The 13,526-nt window shown below is 41.5% G+C and overlaps 1 pseudogene across 1 annotated transcript in view; it reads left to right on the forward strand.

The window, feature by feature from the left end:
• The first annotated feature begins 6,302 nt into the window (after positions 1-6,302).
• The window catches only part of LOC124019733, a 32,812-nt pseudogene continuing 25,588 nt past the window's right edge, over positions 6,303-13,526 (forward strand). Inside the window, exon 1 of the transcript XR_006835835.1 lies at positions 6,303-6,601. The product of XR_006835835.1 is annotated as an ornithine aminotransferase, mitochondrial-like (transcript). The remainder of the gene's footprint in view (positions 6,602-13,526) is intronic.

Here is a 13,526-nt window from a genome sequence, read left to right on the forward strand (position 1 = left end):
TGTTTACATACTCATCCCATATGTATATACTGCACTCAATACCATCTACTGTATCTTGCCTATGCCGCTCTGTACCATCACTCATTCATATATCTTTATGTACATATTCTTTATCCCCTTACACTGTGTATAAGACAGTAGTTTTGGAATTGTTAGCTAGATTACTTGTTGGTTATCACTGCATTGTCGGAACTAGAAGCACAAGCATTTCGCTACACTTGCATTAACATCTGCTAACCATGTGAATGTGACAAATAAAATTAGATTTGATTTGATTTGATCCTATCTGTTCCTGCACCATGCCAACGGCCTGGGAGGAAACCACCACTCATTAAAACCCACTACCTCATTCCACTACATAATTAAATGTACACCTACCACGCTGCACCTTGGTCCTCATCCTTCAACAGCCGTGACACTAAAGCGTTGCCTTCACTGATTCAACTGCCCCCAACTCCTTTCTCACCCACCTTCACTGATTCAACTGCCCCCAACTCCTTTCTCACCCACCTTCACTGATTCAACTGCCCCCAACTTCTTTCTCACCCACCTTCACTGATTCAACTGCCCCCAACTCCTTTCTCACCCACCTTCACTGATTCAACTGCCCCCAACTCCTTTCTCACCCAGCCTGAAACCACAACTGGATCAGCCAAAAGCCAAAGGTCTCCAAAAATGTCACTCCTACTGGTCCAGAATGTTCTCTACCTGGGCTATTTATATTGACCACCACCCCCCCAACTTTGACCCCCCCACCTTGGTTTTTACACTGCTGCTACTCTCTGTTTATTAACTATGCACAGTCACTGTACCCCTACCTACATGTACAAATGACCTCGACTTACCTGCACCCCCGCACATAGACTCTGTACCGGTATCCCCTGTATATAGCCTCCACATTGACTCTGTACCAGTACCCCCTGTATATAGCCTCCACATTGACTCTGTACCGGTACCCCCTGTATATAGCCTCCACATTGACTGTACCGGTACCCCCTGCATATAGTCTCCACATTGACTCTGTACCGGTACCCCCTGTATAAAGTCTCCACATTGACTCTGTACCGGTACCCCCTGTATATAGCCTCCACATTGACTCTGTATCGGTACCCCCTGTATATAGTCTCCACATTGACTCTGTACCGGTACCCCCTGTATAAAGTCTCCAAATTGACTCTGTACCGGTACCCCCTGTATATAGTCTCCACATTGACTCTGTACCAGTACCCCCTGTATATAGTCTCCTCATTGACTCTGTACAGGTACCCCCTGTATATAGTCTCCACATTGACTCTGTACCAGTACTCCCCTGTATATAGCCTCCACATTGACTCTGTACAGGTACCCCCTGTATATAGCCTCCACATTGACTCTGTACCGGTACCCCCTGTATATAGCCTCCACATTGACTCTGTACCAGTACCCACTGTAAGGTCTACTACACCTGTTGTAGTCAGCATTTCACTGTGAGGTCTACTACACCTGTTGTATTCAGCATTTCACTGTAAGGTCTACTACACCTGTTGTATTCAGCATTTCACTGTGAGGTCTACTACACCTGTTGTATTCAGCATTTCACTAAGGTCTACTACACCTGTTGTATTCAGCATTTCACTGTGAGGTCTACTACACCTGTTGTATTCAGCATTTCACTGTGAGGTCCACACCTGTTGTATTCAGCATTTCACACCTGTTGTATTCAGCATTTCACTGTAAGGTCTACTACACCTGTTGTATTCAGCATTTCACTGTAAGGTCTACTACACCTGTTGTATTCAGCATTTCACTGTAAGGTCTACTACACCTGTTGTATTCAGCATTTCACCGTGAGGTCTACTACACCTGTTGTATGAGGTCTACTACACCTGTTGTATTCAGCATTTCACTGTAAGGTCTACTACACCTGTTGTATTCAGCATTTCACTGTGAGGTCTACTACACCTGTTGTATTCAGCATTTCACTGTAAGGTCTACTACACCTGTTGTATTCAGCATTTCACTGTAAGGTCTACTACACCTGTTGTATTCAGCATTTCACTGTAAGGTCTACTACATCTGTTGTATTCAGAATTAGGTAAGTAAAGAAATAAAAACAACAGTAAAAAGACAGGCTATATACAGTAGAGAGGTTATATACAGTAGAGAGGCTATATACAGTAGAGAGGCTATATACAGTAGAGAGGCTATATACAGTAGAGGCTATATACAGTAGAGAGGCTATATACAGTAGAGAGGCTATATACAGTAGATAGGTTATATACAGTAGAGAGGCTATATACAGTAGAGAGGCTATATACAGTAGAGAGGCTATATACAGTAGAGAGGCTATATACAGTAGAGGCTATATACAGTAGAGAGGCTATATACAGTAGAGGGGCTATATACAGTAGAGGGGTTATATACAGTAGAGAGGCTATATACAGTAGAGAGGTTATATACAGTAAAGGCTATATACAGTAGAGAGGCTATATACAGTAGAGAGGTTAAATACAGTAGAGAGGTTATATACAGTAGAGAGGCTATATACAGTAGAGGTTATATACAGTAGAGAGGCTATATACAGTAGAGAGGTTATATACAGTAGAGGATATATACAGTAGAGAGGCTATATACAGTAGAGGGGTTATATACAGTAGAGAGGCTATATACAGTAGAGGTTATATACAGTAGAGAGGCTATATACAGTAGAGAGGCTATATACAGTAGAGGGGTTATATACAGTAGAGAGGCTATATACAGTAGAGAGGCTATATACAGTAGAGGCTATATACAGTAGAGAGGCTATATACAGTAGAGAGGTTAAATACAGTAGAGAGGTTATATACAGTAGAAGATATATACAGTAGAGAGGCTATATACAGTAGAGGGGTTATATACAGTAGAGGGGCTATATACAGTAGAGGCTATATACAGTAGAGAGGTTAAATACAGTAGAGAGGTTATATACAGTAGAGGCTATATACAGTAGAGAGGCTATATACAGTAGAGAGGCTATATACAGTAGATAGGTTATATACAGTAGAGGGGCTATATACAGTAGAGAGGCTATATACAGTAGAGAGGCTATATACAGTAGAGAGGCTATATACAGTAGAGGCTATATACAGTAGAGAGTCTATATACAGTAGAGGGGCCATATACAGTAGAGAGGCTATATACAGTAGAGAGGCTATATACAGTAGAGAGGCTATATACAGTAGAGGCTATATACAGTAGAGAGGCTATATACAGTAGAGGGGCTATATACAGTAGAGAGGCTATATACAGTAGAGAGGTTATATACAGTAGAGGGGCTATATACAGTAGAGAGGCTATATACAGTAGAGAGGCTAAATACAGTAGAGGCTATATACAGTAGAGAGGCTATATACAGTAGAGAGGCTATATACAGTAGATAGGTTATATAGAGTAGAGGGGCTATATACAGTAGAGAGGCTATATACAGTAGAGAGGCTATATACAGTAGAGAGGCTATATACAGTAGAGACTATATACAGTAGAGAGGCTATATACAGTAGAGGGGCTATATACAGTAGAGGCTATATACAGTAGAGGGGCTATATACATTAGAGGGGTTATATACAGTAGAGAGGCTATATACAGTAAAGGCTATATACAGTAGAGAGGCTATATACAGTAGAGAGGTTATATACAGTAGAGGGGCTATATACAGTAGAGGTTATATACAGTAGAGAGGCTATATAAAGTAGAGAGGTTATATACAGTAGAGGATATATACAGTAGAGAGGCTATATAAAGTAGAGAGGTTATATACAGTAGAGGATATATACAGTAGAGAGGCTATATACAGTAGAGGGGTTATATACAGTAGAGGGGCTATATACATTAGAGGTTATATACAGTAGAGAGGTTATATACAGTAGAGAGGTTATATACAGTAGAGATGTTATATACAGTAGAGGGGTTATATACAGTAGAGGGGCTATATACATTAGAGAGGTTATATACAGTAGAGAGGTTATATACAGTAGAGAGGTTATATACAGTAGAGGGGTTATATACAGTAGAGAGGTTATATACAGTAGAGGGGTTATATACAGTAGAGGGGCTATATACAGTATAATATATAATATAATATATGCCATTTAGCAGACGCTTTTATCCAAAGCGACTTACAGTCATGTGTGCATACATTCTACGTATGGGTGGTCCCGGGGATCGAACCCACTACCCTGGCGTTACAAGCGCCATGCTCTACCAACTGAGCTACAGAAGGACCCACGTAGAGAGGTTATATACAGTAGAGAGGTTATATACAGTAGAGAGATTATATACAGTAGAGGGGTTATATACAGTAGAGGGGCTATATACATTAGAGGCTATATACATTAGAGGCTATATACAGTAGAGAGGTTATATACAGTAGAGAGGCTATATACAGTAGAGAGGTTATATACAGTAGAGGGGCTATATACAGTAGAGGTTATATACAGTAGAGAGGCTATATAAAGTAGAGAGGTTATATACAGTAGAGGATATATACAGTAGAGAGGCTATATAAAGTAGAGAGGTTATATACAGTAGAGGATATATACAGTAGAGAGGCTATATACAGTAGAGGGGTTATATACAGTAGAGGCTATATACAGTAGAGAGGTTATATACAGTAGAGAGGTTATATACAGTAGAGAGGTTATATACAGTAGAGGGGTTATATACAGTAGAGGGGCTATATACATTAGAGAGGTTATATACAGTAGAGAGGTTATATACAGTAGAGAGGTTATATACAGTAGAGGGGTTATATACAGTAGAGGGGTTATATACAGTAGAGAGGTTATATACAGTAGAGGGGTTATATACAGTAGAGAGGTTATATACAGTAGAGAGGTTATATACAGTAGAGGGGTTATATACAGTAGAGGGGCTATATACAGTAGAGAGGTTATATACAGTAGAGAGGTTATATACAGTAGAGAGGTTATATACAGTAGAGAGGTTATATACAGTAGAGATGTTATATACAGTAGAGGGGCTATATACATTAGAGGCTATATACAGTAGAGAGGTTATATACAGTAGAGAGGTTATATACAGTAGAGAGGTTATATACAGTAGAGGGGTTATATACAGTAGAGGGGTTATATACAGTGGAGAGGTTATATACAGTAGAGAGGTTATATACAGTAGAGGGGTTATATACAGTAGAGAGGTTATATACAGTAGAGAGGTTATATACAGTAGAGGGGTTATATACAGTAGAGGGGCTATATACATTAGAGGCTATATACAGTAGAGAGGTTATATACAGTAGAGAGGTTATATACAGTAGAGAGGCTATATACAGTAGAGAGGTTATATACAGTAGAGAGGTTATATACAGTAGAGGATATATACAGTAGAGAGGCTATATACAGTAGAGGGGTTATATACAGTAGAGGGGCTATATACATTAGAGGCTATATACAGTAGAGAGGTTATATACAGTAGAGGATATATACAGTAGAGAGGCTATATAAAGTAGAGAGGTTATATACAGTAGAGGATATATACAGTAGAGAGGCTATATAAAGTAGAGAGGTTATATACAGTAGAGGATATATACAGTAGAGAGGCTATATACAGTAGAGGGGTTATATACAGTAGAGGGGCTATATACATTAGAGGCTATATACAGTAGAGAGGCTATATACAGTAGAGAGGTTAAATACAGTAGAGAGGTGAAGATTGTTCTCTAACGGACTATTTATATTGACCCCCTGATTAGTCACCGTTCACTAAACCTGAAACCACTGTGTTTTGCTGAATGTCCCAGGGCCCAGCTGCTGTTCAAACACACGTAGACTATGTTAGGTAACTATTGCAACTCCACTGGCTGTGTCAACAAGTAGGGCTGGATATTGGTCAATTTCTGTCTTTGAAAGAGCAAAAACCAGTTGAGAAGTGAAAAAAAAAATCATATTGATCTTTAAAGATAACTGAAACATATATTTAATTGATTTGATAGGATTTATTTTCAACACGCAAAATGAAGACTAAGCTATTCAAATCATGAACCTCACACCTTGACATGTTTCCTATTGATTATGATGAATTAAAAAAAAAGAGATCGCACTTGCTCTTCCAAAGAATTTAATTTAAAAACAAAACAAAAAAAAGCTTATTAAAAACAACAACAACAACAGGAAACAAATAGGCAGTAGGACATGAAGGTATTTATGCACATATCAACACGTCGAAATGTGACCAACAACATCGCAATGATTTGTTGATATTGCATCATTGAAGTTGCGCTGCGCATCATCCGTGCAAAGCTCAATGTCATTTAGCCCCATGTTGGACCAATTCTAGACATGCACCACTTCACCTTAACCCATGGTTACTTGGAATAGTTTCCCCAAGACAAACGGTGATATTATATGATATGATATATATATATATGTCCTTTGAAGTGCATATCCAACCCAATCTAAATGAGTTGTCTGTAGATAGACAGCACCTTGGGGCGTGACAGTGAACCTGGTCTCGCGCACAGCGGCGTTTCTCTCCTGCTGAACACGCGACGCTCGAACGTTTCCTGTTTCGGAACATTTAAAAGAAAAACAACCGTTATTTTCAAGAGGAGGTCATCTTTCTAAAGGTAATTTCGAGTGATATTGTATTCAGCTAAAGTACAAGTTGATTGATTAGTTAGCTAGCTTGGTGGTAGGAGGTTTCTCCCGGTTTCCCCCCCCGGAGCAGACGGTGGTTAGGTAACGGGAGGCAGCCGGTGTTTTATCACGTAACGTAGTTACAGCTAGCTAGCTAACTAGCTAACTAACTAACTAACTAACTAACTAACTAAAGTGGCGTTTGCAATACCATCTGGTTTAGCTAACGAATGTAGCTAGTTAACTAGTTAGCACAAACTGGTGAAGGTGAGCTAGCAAGTTAGCATGCTAGCAACAGTATCTCGCTTCGTCCCCACAACTAACGTTAGATAATAATATACATGGTCATTTAAAACGGGTAACAATTTAGACTTTAACATTTAAAAAAAACTTTTAATGTTACCGATGGCTAACGTTATATGTTACAGATGACAGGAGTCAAAATGATTGTTAATATAATTTATTTAAATGGGAAATAATGAAGGGCGAAGCCACGGCTCAGGTAATTTTCCATGAACTCGGCAGTGACAGATGGGGGTTGGTTGGTGAGGAGGGCAGTTAGCTGAATTACATTGGTTTTCATGCTAACTAGCTACGATTAGCACTCTGTCTCTGTCTCTCTGTCTTTCTCTCTCTCTCTGTCTCTCTCTCTGTCTCTCTCTCTCTTTCTCTCTCTCTCTTCTCTCTCTTCTCTCTCTCTCTCTCTCTCTCTCTCTTTCTCTTTCTCTCTTTCTCTCTTTCTCTCTCTCTCTTCTCTCTCTCTTCTCTCTCTTCTCTTTCTCTCTCTCTCTCTCTTCTCTCTCTTTCTCTCTCTCTCTCTCTGTCTCTCTCTCTCTGTCTCTCTTTCTCTCTCTCTCTGTCTCTCTTTCTCTCTCTCTCTGTCTCTCTTTCTCTCTCTCTCTGTCTCTCTTTCTCTCTCTCTCTGTCTCTCTCTCTTTGTGTGTCAACAGGCTCGACCTGTTTGTAATTTCAATGACAGATGGTTGTTGACAGTGGTTAATTTGTGAGTTGGTAGGTGCCCGGAACACACAGTGAGTGCTCGACCGGGGTGTTCTGAGGTACCGGATTAAACAGCCAAGTCACCTATCATATATGGTGGTGAAATGGACAGCGCTCTCCAAGGTGCTGATGGATGAATCCCATAGCATTTTAGAAGTCACTGCAGAACACGCATAGCCTATATTGCCAACATACTGTAAAATAGAGGTGGGGTTGACAAAAGTCCGAACTTCTTTATAGCACATTTTTAAAGCCTCAGTGTACAGCAACATTTTTTGTTGTTGTTGAAGTTTACAATGGAACCCCCGGTCATATGCACATGCACACATACCCCACTGTGGTGCTTACAAGACCTGAATTATCATACGATTTAAGACATCGATGTAGCAGTATAACCAATATCCACATATATCATTTAAAAATAAGTTGATGTAGGTTACAGCATAACTAGCGCAGGGAGACAGAGAGGCTGCCGCCTACCTACAGACTTGAAATCACCGGCCACTTCTTTAATAAATGGAACACGAGTCACTTTTACATATCTCACATTACTCATCTCATATGTACAGTTGAAGTCAGAAGTTTACATATACTTATGTAGGAGTCATTAAAACTAGTTTTTTTTTTCAACCACTCCACAAATTTCTTGTTCACAAACTATAGTTTTGGCAAGTTGATGAGGACATCGACTTTTGTGTATGACACAAGTCATTTTTCCAACAATTGTTTACAGACAGATTATTTCACTTATAATTCACTGTATCACAATTCCTGTGGATCAGAAGTTTACATACAGTAAGTTGATTGGGCCTTTTAAACAGCTTGGAAAATTTCAGAAGACAATGTCATGGCTTTTCAATTGGAAGTGTACCTCAGGATGTATTTCAAGGCCTACCTTCAAACTCAGTGCCTCTTTGCTTGACATCATGGGAAAATCAAAGAAACTGTTTTGCAACTGCACACCATAGTTTTTGGAGAAATGTCTTCTGGTCTGATGAAGGCAAAATAGAACTGTTTGGCCATAATGACCATCGTTATGTTAGGGGGAAAAAGGGGGAACTGTGAAGCACAGGGGTGGCAGCATCATGTTGTGGGGGTGGCAGCATCATGTTGTGGGGGTGGCAGCATCATGTTGTGGGGGTGGCAGCATCATGTTGTGGGGGTGGCAGCATCATGTTGTGGGGGTGGCAGCATCATGTTGCGGGGGTGGCAGCATCATGTTGCGGGGGTGGCAGCATCATGTTGCGGGGGTGGCAGCATCATGTTGTGGGGGTGGCAGCATCATGTTGCGGGGGTGGCAGCATCATGTTGTGGGGGTGCTTTGCTGCAGGAGGGACTGGTGCACTTCTCATATGTTTATACTGTATTCTATTCATCTCATATGTATATACTGTATTCTATTCATCTCATATGTATATACTGTATTCTATTCATCTCATATGTATATACTGTATTCTATTCATCTCATATGTTTATACTGTATTCTATTCATCTCATATGTATATACTGTATTCTATTCATCTCATATGTATATACTGAATTCTATATTATTCTATTCTGTCTTAGTCTATGCCGCTCTGACAATTCCATTCCTTTACATAGATTTGTGTGTATTGGGTATTTGTTGTGAAATTGTTAGCTATTACTTGTTAGATATTACTGCACTGTTGGAACAAGAAGCACAGCCATTTCGCCACACCCGCAATAACATCTGCCAAACACGTGTATGTGACCAATAACATCTGATATGCAGAACACACACACAACACACACACACACACACACACACACACACACACACACACACACACACACACACACACACACACACACACACACACACACACACACACACACACACACACACACACACACACACACACACACACACACACACACGAGGGCGGCAGGGTAGCCTAGTGGTTAGAGCGTTGGACTAGTAACCAGTTGCAAGGTTGCAAGTTCAAACCCCCGAGCTGACAAGGTACAAAATCTGTCGTTCTGCCCGTGAACAGGCAGTTAACCCACCGTTCCTAGGCCGTCATTGAAAATAAGAATTTGTTCTTAACTGACTTGCCTCGTTAAATAAATTAAATATAGGCCTCCTGCCTGTGATAATCTGAACTTCGCAATACAGAACACGTTTGTTTTAAGGAAGTATATGTTCATCCTTAGTTTTTTCAAAACTTCCCACAATTAGTCTCCAAGTCCATTGAACTCCTGACAGTCAGTTTCTTGCCCAAAGCCGTGATTGGCCTTGTGACTGTTGTGAGTATTGCTTCATTTCGCTATAAACCTAGGAGCGTTTTTACTTTGTTCTTGAACTGAGGCTCTGACCAAATTGCACCTGTACTGAGTACTCTGTCGGTGGAAGCATCCATCTTCCTCTCCGGCGCTGACTGTTCTCTGGCTCGTTTTCGGGTTCGATTCACCATTTTTCTCTGGATATTTGTACTTGGAAAAACGTCAACAAATTCGATTATTTATATATTTATTTTAAAAATGTGATTTTCCCACTTTAAAAAAAAAAAGCCTAGTCGTCTCCTTACTGATTATGTGATTTTAACCTTGGGACATCTTCACTAGCTAAGACCTGTGTCAAGATCAGTTACTTACTCCACCGGCCCTCCTCATAACCTCTATGTACAAATAAGAGAGCAGGTCTAGAATCAGTGTGTCAGGATGACGACTCAGGATCCTTATGCTTTTACCTGATGGTTTTTCTAGGGGTGGGAAAGGATAAATAACGAGTAGGCAAACTTGATTTTTTTAAAACTCTGATCGTTTTTGTTAGAATGTCTACAGTGAAACAATTAGTAAATCGTACCGCAATAGGTACCGGATCTGGGAAAATGGGTACCGGATCTGGGAAAATGGGTACCGGATCTGGAAAAATGGGTACTGGATCTGGGAAAATGGGTACCGGATCTGGGAAAGCGGGTACCGGATCCGGGAAAGCGGGTACCGGATCCGGGAAAGCGGGTACCGGATCTGATCCGGGCATGCATTATGCATTGTTTATATTTTGATTACTCACCTGCCCTGAGCTAGCTATAACTGTGGGTTCATTACGATACACATAAGTCATTGGACAAAGGAGTCTTCTCTACGGCGGAGTTTGGTTAAGAGCCCCGACGCTCAATCTGAACGTTAACACGCGTTGCTTGCGCTACGGTTTTGGAAGCATAAGGACTTTTATCTTTCATGTCAGCCACAAATATTTTTCTAAAAACGAAATATTAAATTGATACACACTTTGTCAAGGTTAGTGTTCCCACAAGCCCATATCTGGCTCGTGGACATCTACAAGTCTCTGCTAGGTATAGCCCCACCTTATCTCAGTTCACTGGTCACCATAACAGCACCCACCCCTTAGCACTCGCTCCAGCAGGTATATCTCACTGGTCATCCCCAAAGCCAATTCCTCCTTTGGTTGCCTTTCCTTCCAGTTCTCTGCTGCCAATGACTGGAACAAACTGCAAAAATCTCTGAAGCTGGAGACTCTTACCTCCCTCACTAGCTTTAAACACCAGCTGTCAGAGTAGCTGTAAACAGCCCATCCAACTACCTCATCCCCATACTGTATTTATTTATTTATCTTGCTCCTTTGCACCCCAGTATCTCTACTTGCACATTCATCTTCTGCACATCTACCACTCCAGTGTTTAATTGCTATATTGTAATTACTTCGCCACCATGGTCTATTTATTGCCTTTACCTCCTTATCCTACCTCATTTGCACATACTGTAAAAATACTTTTTTTTTTTTACTGTATTTTTGTTTATTCCATGTGTAACTCTGTGTTGTTGTTTCTGTCGCACTGCTTTGCTTTATTTTGGCCAGTTCACAGTTCTAAATGAGAACTTGTTCTCAACTGGGCCTACCTGGTTAAATAAAGGTGAAATAAATCAAATCATTAATATCTCTCATGTTATAGCACATGGGGCCTTGGGCCAGTAGCCAGTGAATGCATTTCTGGTGAGACTGATTGATTTGGTAATTCCAGCTTTTCATAAGCTGTGAGGATAGACAATAGCAACATATAGAGGCATAGAAACTGGGTAATGCTGCTGTGGTAGTCAGCTGACCTGAGGGATAGAGGGAGGTGAACTCTCGGTCCTATTCATTTGTGTTTAACTGTAGCAACTCCCCCTTATTGGACAAGTTGAGGTAGTGAGTGAGTCCCTCTCTGTTTCAGTCTGTTTTGGTGCCTAGTGAATATGACTGTGAACTCTGGTCTTGTGGTGGTCGGTCACATGGCCTGTGAGTTGGACCTGGTCTTAATTTAGCTGTGGCTTGTGATGTACAGGGGGTGGGTTTTGGGGAGGTGGTGCCGACCACAACCTATCACCTTCTTCCATGGTCAATTTGGACAGGGGGTGTGTTTTGGGAGGTGGTGCCGACCACAACCTATCACCTTCTTCCATGGTCAATTTGGACAGGGGGTGTGTTTTTGGGAGGCGGTGCTGACCACAACCTATCACCTTCTTCCATGACCAATTTGGCAAATCAAACATCGCCCTCGTGGGACAGACATGAACTTTTGTGAGGTCAGGGACTTGACTCACTTAACTCTCTGATTAATGACCATCAACACCACTATGGAGTTCGCATTCTCCCTACTGTTCAATCTATGTGGATTTAGTTGTCCTGTAGATGTGTCCTGTGTTCATTCTATGAAATATGTGCTCTTTTCAAAAAACAAACTGGAATTGAACGTTAATCTAGTGAACAACAAGCTCTTTAGAATTGGTCAAATATTAAACTGGTGTTTTTTCATAGGTAAAGTTTAGCCCTTTTTCTCAGCTAGGAAGTTTAGATAATATCAATAAGACCCCACCTGTAAAGAGGTGTAACTTACACAGCCCTAAAAAGCCTTTCCAATGGGCCGGTCATTTAAATGTGTAGTGTCACTTGATCATGTCATAAGGTGAATGCACCAATTTGTAAGTCGCTCTGGATAAGAGCGTCTGCTAAATGACTTAAATGTAATGTAAAAATGTAAAATCTCATCTAGATTAAATGAATCAGACTCCAGCCATGTGATTGTCTGTTCTCTTTCAACTGCAGTGTATTATCTCTCCCTTCTATTGCAGCATACCAACTCCGTCTAGCCTGCACTCTTTTCACTAGACTCTTCCTGGTCTCCCAGCGTTGTTTCCATAGCAACAGTGCTGCCAATCAGAGAGAAAAAAGATCAGGAACAAGTGAACATTTACAAGTTAATTTAATAGTACGGGGTTTAGTTGATGTGAACCCAGGGCATCCAGAGGTCTAGCAGAGGTCAGGTTTTTCTATTGTGCAGCTGTGTTTGAAAGAGAAGTGCAACTCTGCATTCCTTCCTCCTGCCTGCTGAATACACACTGAGTGGAGGATCACATACTGATGCCAGGCTGGTATTTCATTATCACAGAATGTACCCTACCACCCATCCAGGGTTGGATGAGGACAGGTTGTACCCTACCACCCATCCAGGGTTGGATGAGGACAGGTTGTACCCTACCACCCATCCAGGGTTGGATGAGGACAGGTTGTACCCCACCACCCATCCAGGGTTGGATGAGGACAGGTTGTACCCTACCACCCATCCAGGGTTGGATGAGGACAGGTTGTACCCCACCACCCATCCAGGGTTGGATGAGGACAGGTTGTACCCTACCACCCATCCAGGGTTGGATGAGGACAGGTTGTACCCTACCACCCATCCAGGGTTGGATGAGGACAGGTTGTACCCTACCACCCATCCAGGGTTGGATGAGGACAGGTTGTACCCCACCACCCATCCAGGGTTGGATGAGGACAGGTTGTACCCTACCACCCATCCAGGGTTGGATGAGGACCACCCACCCATCCAGGGTTGGATGAGGACAGGTTGTACCCCACCACCCATCCAGGGTTGGATGAGGACAGGTTGT

This window comes from Oncorhynchus gorbuscha, unplaced genomic scaffold (genome assembly GCF_021184085.1).
Source record: "Oncorhynchus gorbuscha isolate QuinsamMale2020 ecotype Even-year unplaced genomic scaffold, OgorEven_v1.0 Un_scaffold_660, whole genome shotgun sequence".
NCBI lineage: Eukaryota > Metazoa > Chordata > Actinopteri > Salmoniformes > Salmonidae > Oncorhynchus > Oncorhynchus gorbuscha.